The following is a 14,096-nucleotide window of genomic DNA, read 5'->3' as shown; positions in this document are numbered from 1 at the left end:
ATTGTGTATCCAGCGAAATTAAGCTTCAGGATGGAGGATGAAATTAAAACCTTCCACGATAAACAAAAGTTAAAAGAATTTGCAGCTAGAAAACCATCTCTTCAAAACATCCTCGCCAAAGCATTACAGGAAGAGGAAATGGAAAATAACAATGAAAACCAACAGTGGGAGGTAGGACAGTAAAGGGGGGGGGGGAATAATCAAAGAGGAAAACAAACCATGTTTAGTAACAGAAATAAACAAATATGGCTGGAAGAACAACCCATATCTCAATAATAACCCTAAATGTTAATGGCTTAAACTCACCAATTAAGAGACACAGGCTAGTAGAATGGATCACAAAACAAGACCCAACAATATGCTGCCTGCAGGAGACGCATTTGATAGGAAAAGACATATATAGGCTGAAGGTGAAAGGTTGGGAAAAATCATATCACTCATATGGACTTCGGAAACAAGCAGGAGTGTCCATACTCATATCAAATAAAATAGATTTCAAGCCAAAGTTAATCAAAAGAGATAAAGAGGGACACTACATACTGCTTAAGGGAACAATACAACAACAAGACATAACAATCATAAATATTTATGCCCCAAACAATGGTGCAGCTATGTTCGTCAAACAAACTCTTCTCAAGTTCAAGAGTCTAATAGATCACCATACCATAATCATGGGAGACTTCAACACACCTCTCTCGCCACTGGACAGATCTTCCAAACAAAAGTTGAATAAGGAAACTATAGAACTCAATAACACTATTAATAACCTAGACCTAATTGACATATATAGAATATACCACCCAACATCAAGCAGTTACACTTTTTTCTCAGCAGCACATGGATCCTTCTCAAAAATAGATCATATATTATGTCACAGGGCAACTCTTAGACAATATAAAGGAGTAGAGATAATACCATGCATCTTATCTGATCATAATGGAATGAAACTGAAAATCAACGATAAAAGAAGGAAGGAAAAAGCATACATCACTTGGAGAATGAACAATAGGTTACTGAATGATCAATGGGTTATAGAAGACATCAAGAAGGAAATTAAAAAATTCTTAGAGATAAATGAAAACACAGACACAACATATCGGAATCTATGGGACACATTGAAAGCAGTTCTAAGAGGAAAATTCATTGCTTGGAGTTCATTCCTTAAAAAAAGAAAAAACCAACAAATAAATGATCTCATACTTCATCTCAAAATCCTTGAAAAAGAAGAGCAAAACAACAGCAAAAGAAGTAGAAGGCAAGAAATAATTAAAATCAGAGCTGAAATTAATGAAATCGAAACAAAAGAAACAATTGAAAAAATTGACAAAACTAAAAGTTGGTTCTTTGAAAAAATAAACAAAATCGACAGACCCTTAGCGATGCTAGCGAAGAGAAGAAGAGAGAGAACTCAAATTACTAGCATACGGGATGAAAAAGGCAATATCACAACAGACACTTCAGAAATACAGAAGATAATCAAAAACTATTTTGAATCCTTATACTCCAACAAATTAGAAGATAGTGAAGGCATAGATAAATTTCTTAAGTCATATGATCTGCCCAGATTGAGTCAGGAGGATATAGAAAACCTAAACAGACCAATATCAATTGAGGAAATAGAAGAAACCATAAAAAGACTTCCAACTAAGAAAAGCCCAGGTCCAGATGGGTATACAGCAGAATTTTACAAAACCTTTAAAGAAGAACTAATACCAATACTTTTCAAGCTACTTCAGGAAATAGAAAAGGAGGGAGAACTTCCAAATTCATTCTATGAGGCCAACATCACCCTGATACCTAAACCAGACAAAGACACTTCAAAGAAAGAAAACTACAGACCAATATCTCTAATGAACCTAGATGCAAAAATCCTCAATAAAATTCTGGCGAATCGGATACAAAAACATATCAAAAAAATTGTACACCATGATCAAGTAGGATTCATCCCAGGGATGCAAGGCTGGTTCAATATACGGAAATCAATAAATGTTATTCACCACATCAATAGACTTAAAAATAAGAACCATATGATCATCTCGATAGATGCGGAAAAAGCATTTGACAAAGTACAGCATCCCTTTATGTTCAAAACTCTAGAAAAACTAGGGATAACAGGAACATACCTCAATATTGTAAAAGCAATCTATGCTAAGCCTCAGGCTAGCATCATTCTGAACGGAGAAAAACTGAAGGCATTCCCTCTAAAATCTGGAACTAGACAGGGATGCCCTCTCTCTCCACTTCTGTTCAACATAGTTCTCGAAACACTGGCCAGAGCAATTAGACAGACGAAAGAAATTAAAGGCATAAAAATAGGAAAAGAAGAACTTAAATTATCACTATTTGCAGATGATATGATTCTATACCTAGCAGACCCAAAAGGCTCTACAAAGAAACTATTAGAGCTAATAAATGAATTCAGCAAAGTGGCAGGATATAAAATCAACACGCATAAATCAAAGGCATTCCTGTATATCAGCGACAAATCCTCTGAAATGGAAATGAGGACAACCACTCCATTCAAAATATCTTCAAAAAAAATAAAATACTTGGGAATCAACCTAACAAAAGAGGTGAAAGACTTATACAATGAAAACTACAGAACCCTAAAGAGAGAAATAGAAGAAGATCTTAGAAGATGGAAAAATATACCCTGTTCATGGATAGGCAGAACTAACATCATCAAAATGGCGATATTACCAAAAGTTCTCTATAGGTTTAATGCAATGCCAATCAAAATCCCAATGGCATTTCTTGTAGAAATAGAGAAAGCAATCATGAAATTCATATGGAAAAATAAAAGACCCAGAATAGCAAAAACAATGCTAAGCAGGAAGTGTGAATCAGGCGGTATAGCGATACCAGACTTCAAACTATACTACAGAGCAATAGTAACAAAAACAGCATGGTACTGGTACCAAAACAGGCGGGTGGACCAATGGTACAGAATAGAGGACACAGAAACCAATCCACAAAACTACAACTATCTTATATTTGATAAAGGGTCTAAAAGCATGCAATGGAGGAAGGATAGCATCTTCAACAAATGGTGCTGGGAAAACTGGAAATCCATATGCAACAAAATGAAACTGAATCCCTTTCTCTCGCCATGCACAAAAGTGAATTCAAAATGGATCAAGGAGCTTGATATCAAATCAGAGACACGGCGTCTGATAGAAGAAAAAGTTGGCTACGATCTACATACTGTGGGGTCGGGCTCCAAATTCCTCAATAGGACACCCATAGCACAAAAGTTAATAACTAGAATCAACAAATGGGACTTACTCAAACTAAAAAGTTTTTTCTCAGCAAAAGAAACAATAAGAGAGGTAAATAGGGAGCCTACACCCTGGGAACAAATCTTTACTCCTCACACTTCAGATAGAGCCCTAATATCCAGAGTATACAAAGAACTCAAAAAATTAGACAATAAGAAAACAAACAACCCAATCAACAAATGGGCCAAGGACCTGAACAGACACTTCTCAGAGGAGGACATACAGTCAATCAACAAGTACATGAAAAAATGCTCAACATCTCTAGCTGTCAGAGAAATGCAAATCAAAACCACCCTAAGATACCATCTCACTCCAGTTAGATTGGCAGCCATTAGGAAGTCAAACAACAACAAGTGCTGGCGAGGATGTGGGGAAAAGGGTACACTTGTACATTGCTGGTGGGACTGCAGATTGGTGCAGCCAATTTGGAAAGCAGTATGGAGATTTCTTGGAAAGCTGGGAATGGAGCCACCATTTGACCCAGCTATTCCCCTTCTTGGTCTATTCCCTAAAGACCTAAAAAGAGCATGCTACAGGGACACTGCTACATCGATGTTCATAGCAGCACAGTTCACAATAGCAAGACTGTGGAACCAACCTAGATGCCCTTCAATAGACGAATGGATAAAAAAAATGTGGCATTTATACACAATGGAGTATTACTCTGCATTAAAAAATGACAAAATCATAGAATTTACAGGGAAATGGATGGCATTAGAGCAGATTATTCTAAGTGAAGCTAGCCAATCCCTAAAAAACAAATGCCAAATGTCTTCTTTGATATAAGGAGAGTAACTAAGAACAGAGTAGGGTCGAAGAGCATGAGAAGAAGATTAACATTAAACAGGGATGAGAGGTGGGAGGGAAAGGGAGAGAGAAGGGAAATTGCATGGTAATGGAAGGAGACCCTCAGGGTTATACTGTGGAGGAGGTAGAGAGAGAGGAGGGGAGGGGAGGGGAGAGGTGGGGAGGGGGGAGGGTGGAGGATGGGAAAGGCAGCGGAGCACAACAGACACTAGTATGGCAATTTGTAAATCAATGGATGTGTAACTGATGTGATTCTGCAATCTGTGTATGGGGTGAAGGTGGGAGTTCATAACCCACTTGAATCAAAGTGTGGAATATGATATGTCAAGAAATTTGTAATGTTTTGAACAACCCACAATAAAAATTAAAAAAAATAAATAAATAAAAAATAAAGATATTGTGTCCATCTAAAAAAAAAAAAAAAAAATAGAGATAGTTTACAAATTAAAATTTTACAGTATTGAAAACTAGCTTTATAGTTGTCATAAAATAGCTAACATGAATTTATTGAACTTGTCTACATATCATAGTCTTTGAGCAAAAAATATAATAAGTGTGAATCTTTCTGACCCATATACATACTTTCCTATTTTCTGTGAGATGATCTATTATTGTATCAGAGATAAAGCAAATCTGGCTTATTTGTTTTGTTTCACCTATAGATTTTCTAAAGCCTAGAAATAAATAAATGCTATTTTTCTAGAATAGAAAGAATGTTCATGTGGAGACAAGGATTTAATCCAAAAAAATGCAAGGAAGACACAAATTTCTGATATAAACAACTAATCAGCAACAGAGGCATAAATACAAACCCCTTGCCCAGAAAACCAGCCTGGCTACTTCTGTGTGTAATGCTGCAGAGAACATTACATGAGTAGAAAGGAATCAAATAACAATATGAATCATAAATTGGCAAACATGAGGCATGACTGGAGAGGGGCAAGGTGGGAAATAGCTGATATTTTAAAGAGTTTGTTTAAGATAGATGGGGCACTACACATTTCCATACAATTAGATAACCCTTCCATGTAATAATATTTTGTCATTGTCTGCAAAATGGACTTAGGGTTCCCATACAGGCTTGCTTTTAGGCTTAGCAGGGGTTCAGACATCTGGCTGAATGCATAGGCTGTAAAGCAGATTTCTCATTTTGCCTCACTGCCAAGAGATGTTCAGTCCTTTCCATCAACCAGGGGAGAAAAACCTCTGTTCTTAATCTGTTAGAAATCAGGAAGGAAAATTTATTGATCTGACCTGGTAATTCCAGTGTCACCTTTAAAGTCACTGCATTCTCCTCTTCCTACCCCTTTTAGTTAACATAGCTAAGTAGAGACGATCATGGAAAAGTACAATGGTGAAGTTTATTAATCAAATAAAATACAGCAGTAGCTCTCAAACATTATCATGCTTAAGAATATTCCAGAGTCATTCAAAACTGCATTTCCCACTCCTAGAGTTTCCGATTCAGTAGGTTTAGGGTAGGGCCTAGAAACCTGAATTTCTAAGTGTCTAATGCTAATGATTCTAGTATATGATGAAACTTTGAGAATCCACTGGGCAGTATAAAAGTCATTATTTTCTGTATTTGGTGGATTGATATAAAGCAAATTAGATCCCATGGTGTCTGATTATGTAAAAATGAACCCTAACATTATGTATAACTTTATGCACTAATAAATTTTTAAAAATAAATACTTCTAAAAAGATGATTAACGTTGTTTTCTATCACTACATTTTGTATAAATAGTTGTCATTCAGATTTCAAGAAATTATTTCAAAATGATACCTAATTTTATGTATCATCAAAACTTCAAGAAATTAAATAAAGTTAAGGAGGCACATCAAGTAACTTGTTCTAAAGATTCAGAGATCCTGAAAAATGATTTATGTTATAGTAAAAATATATAATAGATTTATTTATAACACAGAATCAATAAATTAAATAGTAAAATCGCAAGCCTACACAAAGGCAAATTATTTCTCTTTATTAAATAAGCAATTGATTAACCAAAAAAACAGCTGATGTCAACCTTAGATACTATTTGTATTCAAAAATGTGAAAAGTGAGAGTATTGTGGCACAAGTAAGATTAAAAAACAAATATGATTCAAAATTAGAATGACACCATCATGGAAAACTTGTCAAAAATAATCAATGTAATAAGCAATTTATGGTGTGTCACCTCTTATAAATGCTTTAATAAGGAATGTGTAAATAATTGTACGTGTTTAGAACTTATATCAATATGCTCACTAATAACTGTGCAATTATCTTTTCAAAATATGTACATAATGATAATATTGTTTATTTTACCACAGTACCAGTGATATAAAATTTGGGAATCTTCCGTTTAAATGTTCTGTTTCTCTTCTTTTCTTGTTTTCAGGGATACCCACATATACATACATACACACATACTCATATTCACAATTAGTGAGAATACATACTGATTTTTCAGTCTTAAGTAAAAAAAATGAGGCATTGAGGCATTATATTTTCATGAAAGAAAAAAACGTTTTTTTCCTAATAAATGAGTCTTGAAATCATTATTGCAACATTATTATAATCCTAACCAGTTCAGAATGACTTCAGTCATTTAATTTATTATACAAAGCTAAATTTTCTTTAAAAATATTTTCATTATTAAGACATTACTTAGGTCTTCTTCATTTACAGTTCTTGTCAGTTTGTGGGCTTAATTCAATTTCATCTTCAATCACGATAGTCACACTTACTATATATATTTTTATCAGAAACACTTTAAGTACTCAGTTTTACATGGCATGGTAATCTAAATTAAAGTGAATCTATACCCTTGTAAGTTGAAGAGTATGGTATTGCTCTCCTGTAATAAATATCAGACAAACATAGTTTGCCTACATGTCAAAGAGGGATATTTCTAAAGAACCACAATTAAAACATTTTTTTTTTTGGTGGTGCTGGGAATTGAACCCAGGACCTTGTGCATGCCAGGCAAGCACTCTACCAACTGAGCTATATCCCCAGCCCACAATTAAAAACTTTTTACAAATGTATGGTGCAATTTAACTTGATGGTTTATATAAGTCCAAATCATCAGGTACCCCACTTATGATTTTTACCCTTTTTCCCTATGAGTCTACTATTCTACTTACAGCACAATAAACATAACTAAATCTATGTGTTGGGATACTATTTTTAATGTCAATCTTCCTGTTTATAGAACAAAAACAATTGCCTCAAAGAGTGTTTGTGGGAAGTTTAAGAGAAAAAAAATGGTGTAAGCATCTAGTACAGTACTTAGAATACAGTATACACTCAAGAAAGATTGGCTGAATCTGAAGCTATGCTAGCCTTTTAGATATGAAATATACAAGAAATAGAAGAGTACTCAATATACATTGATTCCACGATTTGACCATGAAATTTCTTTTTAAAAAGTTTTCTTCTAATTAATTGAGTAAAGCCCTTAGTTAATGTAAGAAGAACAATAAAGGTCTTGTAACATTGTATTTTTTTCCAAAATAACCATACAAAAATAAACTGGTAATTTTGTAAGTAATATCTCTCAGTTTAGTACCAATGTAGTTGGAAGATTTCAGGCTCACATAATTTGAGTTGTATTTTTCCCTTAAATTTAATTTTGGTTGCATTTTTATTCTCTTGGAGATTTGAAAGTTTAAGATAAGTGTGCTTTCTATTAAGAAAACAGGAAAAATCTACCCGAAAATTTTCCTGGTAAGTTTGGCCTTATTTTCTTAATGTTGAAATTCCTTTACTCACCTTCATTACAAATATTTATAGATCCATATGGAATAGCAGATGTTGATGCAAAGACACTACAGATATTTTTCACTTTCACTGATAACCCTAGTACATGAGAATGTTTTCCCTCATCTTCTATCATTAGATAATTTAATTTGAAAAAAAAATCTAATATGTTCACTGAATATCAAAGTTTAGAATTATTATAAGATCATCTATATGTGAAGGTTGGGCCTATGCAGACAGCATAGAGTTTGATGTTTTCATTAGGCCACAAATATTTGTTAAACACGTTTAATAATGTTTCAAAACTTGAAACATAAAGGGAAATTTTTATTCAGTTCTTGACCTTCAGTAACTTTTAGATAACTATAAATTCTTCCTCTTTTCTTTCCCTATCTGATCCTATCTTTATATATACATATAGTCAGTGATATTTCTTTTGGGAAAAAAACTGTAATTTTAAGATTTACTTTTACACAATACCCCACAAACATTAAATGTGGGAGCATAACATTTTGAATTTCTATGAATATTTAAATATTATGAACTGAATAGCTAGAGAAACTTTGTAAAGAAACTTTGTAAAGAGAAACTTTGTAAAGAAAGAAATATAAGTAGAAATTTAAAATTAATATCTAATATATTTCAACATTAGTAACTATAGTATAGATACAATCTATAGTATAATCAAACTTGAGCAACTAACCCAAGATTTGTCATATATTCCAATTCTATTAAATTAGTATATTTATGTGATTACTTTATTTGAATATAGCACCTTAAGAATGAGCATTATAATATTTGGAATGTCCTTAAAGAATGTGGCAGCATCACCTGGGCAGCTGTATTTAACCATCTATCTCAGAGATTGTCATTTTCCTAATCCTGTTTGATCACTAAGGAAGATTACTTTGCTCACTGCCTTTCAGTCTTGTCATCTCCCCTTCCTTATTCAGTTCCCATTCACATCTTTCCAGTGTGAATGTCCAAATACCATATTTTATACACAAAATTAAAATTATCACCTCTTCTTTGTTATGGACATTGGAGTCCATTTTATTTTCAGTTAACATATTTGTATTAACAGATGATTAAAAGTGCTATCTATGGTCAGCCTACAATTCTCAAGCATAATCAATATCAAATTTTCTTGAGAGAATTTACTAGAAAACCCATGCCACAGTCTAATCTTACCTATCACAGTTTCAGAAACAGAATACATATTAAGACAATATTGCCAGGGAGTAAAAAGTAATACAACATGCTATTCAAGTCTGAACATCGAAGTGTATTTGCTTTACTGTTTTGGCTACAAATTCCCAGAAGATAGATTCTTACATGGATATTTACAATACATGTTATCTTCCCTTATTTGCCCCAGAAAGTGAGCCTTGTGGTTATCAAACTTCTACTACTGACATCTCATAGTTACTTAAACTTTGTTGTCACCTTCCAAATACTTGAAGCACACAGATGCATTTCCAGGCACCAAGTAATTATTTCTTATTTACTTTCCAATGGAATTAAACATGTTATAGTGGAAGTTTTGCAATTATGTCTTCCTCTTCTTAGACTTCACAAATACTGAACCCCATATCACCACTGAAGCCAAAAAGTGTGCATAAAATAATGATAGGATCTCTATAGGTATAAAATACTCTAATAAAATAGAGGGATGAAATAAAAACAATTATTCCAATCTGCTTTAATAAAACAGTGGCATTAAAACTGCATTACTCTTATGATACTGACATTCCCATTGGTATTTTTTGTATACCCTTCGAAAGTTGTTCACCTTGTTCAAATGGCACCAGGTCTTTTTGCAATATTGTTTGTGTCCAAGCAGATACAAGGTTTGTAGAGAATGTATCTAGGGAGCAATAAAACTGGTGGAAAACATATTTCTCTATGGTGTTTTAGTACTTTGAAAAATTCAATCACAGGGAAAAATGTTTTGCTGTAAACATCTAAAATTTAACCATTTGCAATAACAATAACAACTTTGTTCTTGTTTTACATATCATTAATCACAGTTACACATATTTTTATATGCATGGTAAAAAATGATCTAAAGCAATAAAAACTGAGAATAAAAATTTGTCCTAAGGGAAAAAAGAACTACTAAAATGTAGATATAAAATTTTTCCCCCTACAATCCCGATGGATAGCTAATCCCACATGGAAGGGCAAATCAGAAAAGGGAAAGTGTGATTATATGTTCCTTAGGAAGAGAGCAGGCTTGTATAAAAAAAATAACAGATAACTCCTAAATATTCTCAAAGCACTTTAATTTTAAGTTGATGTTTTTTCAAAGGGTTACAAAACAAAAACAAAGGAGAAACTTAAAGGGAGTCTCCAATGAATTAAAGTTGCCTTTGGTGTCATATAAATATAAATGTTTCCCTTTTCTGGCTGTTTATGAACTGCTGTTTTCCCCTTACCTCTGTAATTCATCCATGGGAGGAAAATATCCAATAAATAACAGTAAGGGGAAAAGAAAATTCTCTCTCATTTGAAATATGGATTTTCTCAATCAAAATAAAATAAATTATCTTGAAGAAAATGAAAATGGATAAGTGTTATGGTTAAAAATAATGTTTTCCACATCACTGCAATCCAACCATTGTGACAAAACATGCAACATCAAATCCACTGACTAGAGTCTCAAATAACATGTTCTATTACAGCGCTGTATTTTGGAACAACAACAAAAAGTATTATTTATTATGTATAAATCTGACCACAACATCTATATTTATTGTTATAAACACTATACATTTTCTTGTCCTGTCATAGTAAACCGAATCTTTTAATACTCATTCCAAACTGTCAGAGCACAAAATTATTATTTTTTCCATTTAAACCTCTAGAGACACGTTTCTATCCTAGCACTAAAGTTTGGTGGCATTGCTTGTAGATTTATTTTTCTGCCCCTCATTAAAGGCTATGATGATGAAAGAAAATTATTTTTGGAGGAAAATATTGTTTACCTCATTAGTTTTAAATTTATTCACTATGCTGTTCATTAAATAAAAAAGTAATAATAATTCCCTATCCAATTACAACATGTCATGTTGGAAATACTAACGGGAAAATGTTACTTAGAATTATGTATTCATGGTAGGTAAACAATTAGCTGACTTTGCTGTGAACATTAGAGATTCTATGGTTTTATTTTTCTTTTATCAAAAAATCAGGAACAATTTTCACCAAACCAATTTGGACATGCTGTTTCCATCCACCCCTCATCCATCATTTAGAGTAATTAGTTTGGCTGCTTTCTTATCATGATGATACCCATGACACCAGTACTGACTGCCTATGGCTTGGTCTCTGCAGATTGCAGTTGTATCAGCTGTGATATAATCATTACCAAGTACTCACAACCTAATGGGCAGCAGCTTGCTCTTCAGGTCATTCGTGCATGTGCATCTTCACTCTCCTACTTACTATTCCAGGAGGCTCTGCTCACTGGGTATCTAGAAAGTACCTTGAAATTTGTAAGGTCATCTCCCCTGCTTTAATGCTAAGTACATATATATTCATTCATTCATTCATTTATATAAATACATTCATCATATTAATTAAATAATTCATATATTCAGGTATGACATTCTTTTCTATAGTCCCAAATCAGTAGTCAGTTTTTAATTAGTATTTAGTATTGCATGTTTTTGACATTTATTTAAGTAAGCTATAATCATACTGGAGAAAATCACTATTATTTCCACTTTTCTGCATTATATTATTTGTGTCTTTCTACAGCATCCTTAAGGACTATTTGATGATGCATATAAAATGGTGACACATATTCTTATGTTTAATTTTTACTCCTTTTTTACAAAACTCGAATTTAGAGTGAATTTATGTATTTATCTGAAGTGTCCTTATACATACCATCTTTTCTTATTCATGCTAAAATTGGCATTATTGTCATTAAAGTTACAGAGCAAGTCTGGCTACTCAAAGGAATGTGGCAAGGGCTGACAGCAGAAAGTGGGTTTGACAAGCTATTTAATCCAGAGATGAAAACTGAAAAATTTTCTAAGTAACCCATTTAAATATGTCATTTTTCTTTAGAGAGAGACATAACTATCATAGGGGATTTGTTTAAGGTATTTAAAAGATATAACATAAACATTATTAACATGTATACACTTAAAATATCTGTATCTATAGTTTTTATATTTTCATTGAAATATTATTATTTAGGAAATAAGAAAATAATATGAAACAGAAACTATAAAGACCCTTAATATCAGAAAGTGTATATTTACATAAATTTTTAAAATATAGTAATACTTATTCCCTGGGACCAGTAAGAACTTTCTTTTCTAGGAAATGCTAATGTGCAAGGACAGGTATGAAAATATGCTCAGAACTTTAATCCCAGCCTTTTTTCAGGAAAACATAAACTCTAAGAAAATGTACTCAGAACTTTCCTGTTTATGTACCATTTTAAGTTGTATAAAAGTATATGCTGTGCTGTGGACTGACAATTTGTGTTCTCCCAAATTTATAAGGCTGAAGCCTTAAACCCCAATGTGATGGTATTTTGAGGTGCACCCTTTTGAAGGTAATTAGGTTCAGATGAGGTCATGGTAGTAGAGTCTCCATGATAGGATGGTACCCTAATAAGTGGATGAAGAGAACCAAGCGGTAGCTCACTTGTTCTTCCCATCCCATTCCCTCTCTTTTACAAGTGAGAACACGGGGAAGGAGGTCCTCACCAAACCTGAATTATGCTGCTCCTTTGGTTTTGGTCTTCCCAGCTGCCATAACTTTCAGAAACAAATGTTTGTTAAGTCATTCTGTTAAAGATATTCCCGTTAATGGCAGCCCAAACTAAGACATGCAATTTTGATGTTTTGATACGTGATTTCTTTCACCTCCTATGTCTGGTGCTTAGACAATATGTAAAGACTACAGGGTGGTGTAGTCATGAAGCATGGAGGCTCTGGATCCAGATAGCCTAGGTCAAATTAAATTTCTACCAATTTCAGAGTGATCTCTGGAAAAATTTTTCTCTCTGTGCCTCAAAAATATCATCTGTAAAATGATTGTTATTAATAATAATATTAAAAATATTTTGGATGGGATATTATGGAAAAAGAACAAAGTCTAAATGCAAATTCAACATTTCCCTGATAGCAGCAATGTAAATTCCATTGCAATTAAATTTTTATTGCTCTGTTCTATTTAATAAAAATATGAACTAAGCACATTATTATCTTCTGTACATTTATTCACAGCACCTGTGACACCTCAAATCTTAATTATATTTAATCAAAACAACTTTCTTCTTCAAAAGGTAACCCAAGTTCCACCTCTTCCATAAGCCTTTCAATACTACATTATCCATTCCACCTGTACTCATGCACCAATTGCCTCTACCAGCTATTTGTGAAGTAATCCTTTCCTGACCCGTGACATTCACTTTTCTCATATTCTGATTGTTCCTAAATTTATTGTAAGTTCCCAATAGAAAGAGCCCTGTCTTAGACCTCTTTATATATCATAGCATATACAAGACTACATTGCATACATGGTGGATTCACAATAATTTTTATTAAGTTTTACCCCATTCTCTTTCATATGTTCTAACAAAATATAAGAGTGATTTCTATAAAGTTCATACAACAAAAATACTACACAACTGTCTCATAAGCTTAAATTAATCATGTCCATATACCTCTATGGTCATTTGTGTGCATATAAGTATCACATGCATGTATAAATAATGTCATGAATATAGTTGCCTTTATTAATTACATGAAGTAGAACAAAGCACATTCTCCCACTTATCATTTCCATTGAAAATATATTTCATAGCTTGTTAGTGGAAAAGAACTATGAAAAAAAATATTTGAGCTACTGTGTTCAGAAATGCCATTGATAGTCTTTATTACAGAATAAGAAACACGCCCCCCCCCCAAAATAATAGCAAGTAATATGATCATTGCCCTTGGTAGCACCATTAAACTGGGTAGTGAGCTACTTCAAATAGCTGTGAATGTTAAACATTAGTTCAGCCCTAAGTAGGTTGATTTTAACAGCCAAATGTGCACTGCAGTCTATCTGAACATTAAATGCACCTTTCAAACTTAATTTTACAGAAATGTTAATGACCAGAACAAACTATTGAAGGCAAAATGAAAAGTAATTATTTCAGCAGATGAAAGGAAACAATAAGTTAGGGTTCATGTTTTACAAGGGGGCAGTAACTTATCTCTTTTTAAGGAAATGTTTTAGACTTAAAACACC

The 14,096-nt window shown here is 33.1% G+C and overlaps 1 protein-coding gene and 1 non-coding gene across 2 annotated transcripts in view; both read right to left on the bottom strand.

Annotated features, from left to right (window-relative positions):
* Positions 1–14,096, bottom strand: part of Dach2 (dachshund family transcription factor 2) — a 497,550-nt gene that overhangs the window by 31,331 nt on the left and 452,123 nt on the right. The gene's annotated exons all lie outside the window — the stretch shown is intronic.
* Positions 7,017–7,089, bottom strand: Trnaa-ggc (transfer RNA alanine (anticodon GGC)). Its single transcript has one exon. It is a non-coding gene; the product is annotated as a tRNA-Ala (tRNA).

Source organism: Marmota flaviventris, chromosome X (assembly GCF_047511675.1).
Source record: "Marmota flaviventris isolate mMarFla1 chromosome X, mMarFla1.hap1, whole genome shotgun sequence".
NCBI classification, from domain to species: domain Eukaryota; kingdom Metazoa; phylum Chordata; class Mammalia; order Rodentia; family Sciuridae; genus Marmota; species Marmota flaviventris.
The sequence above is the reverse complement of the archived record's forward strand: the minus strand, read 5'-3'. Positions and strand labels throughout refer to the sequence as shown.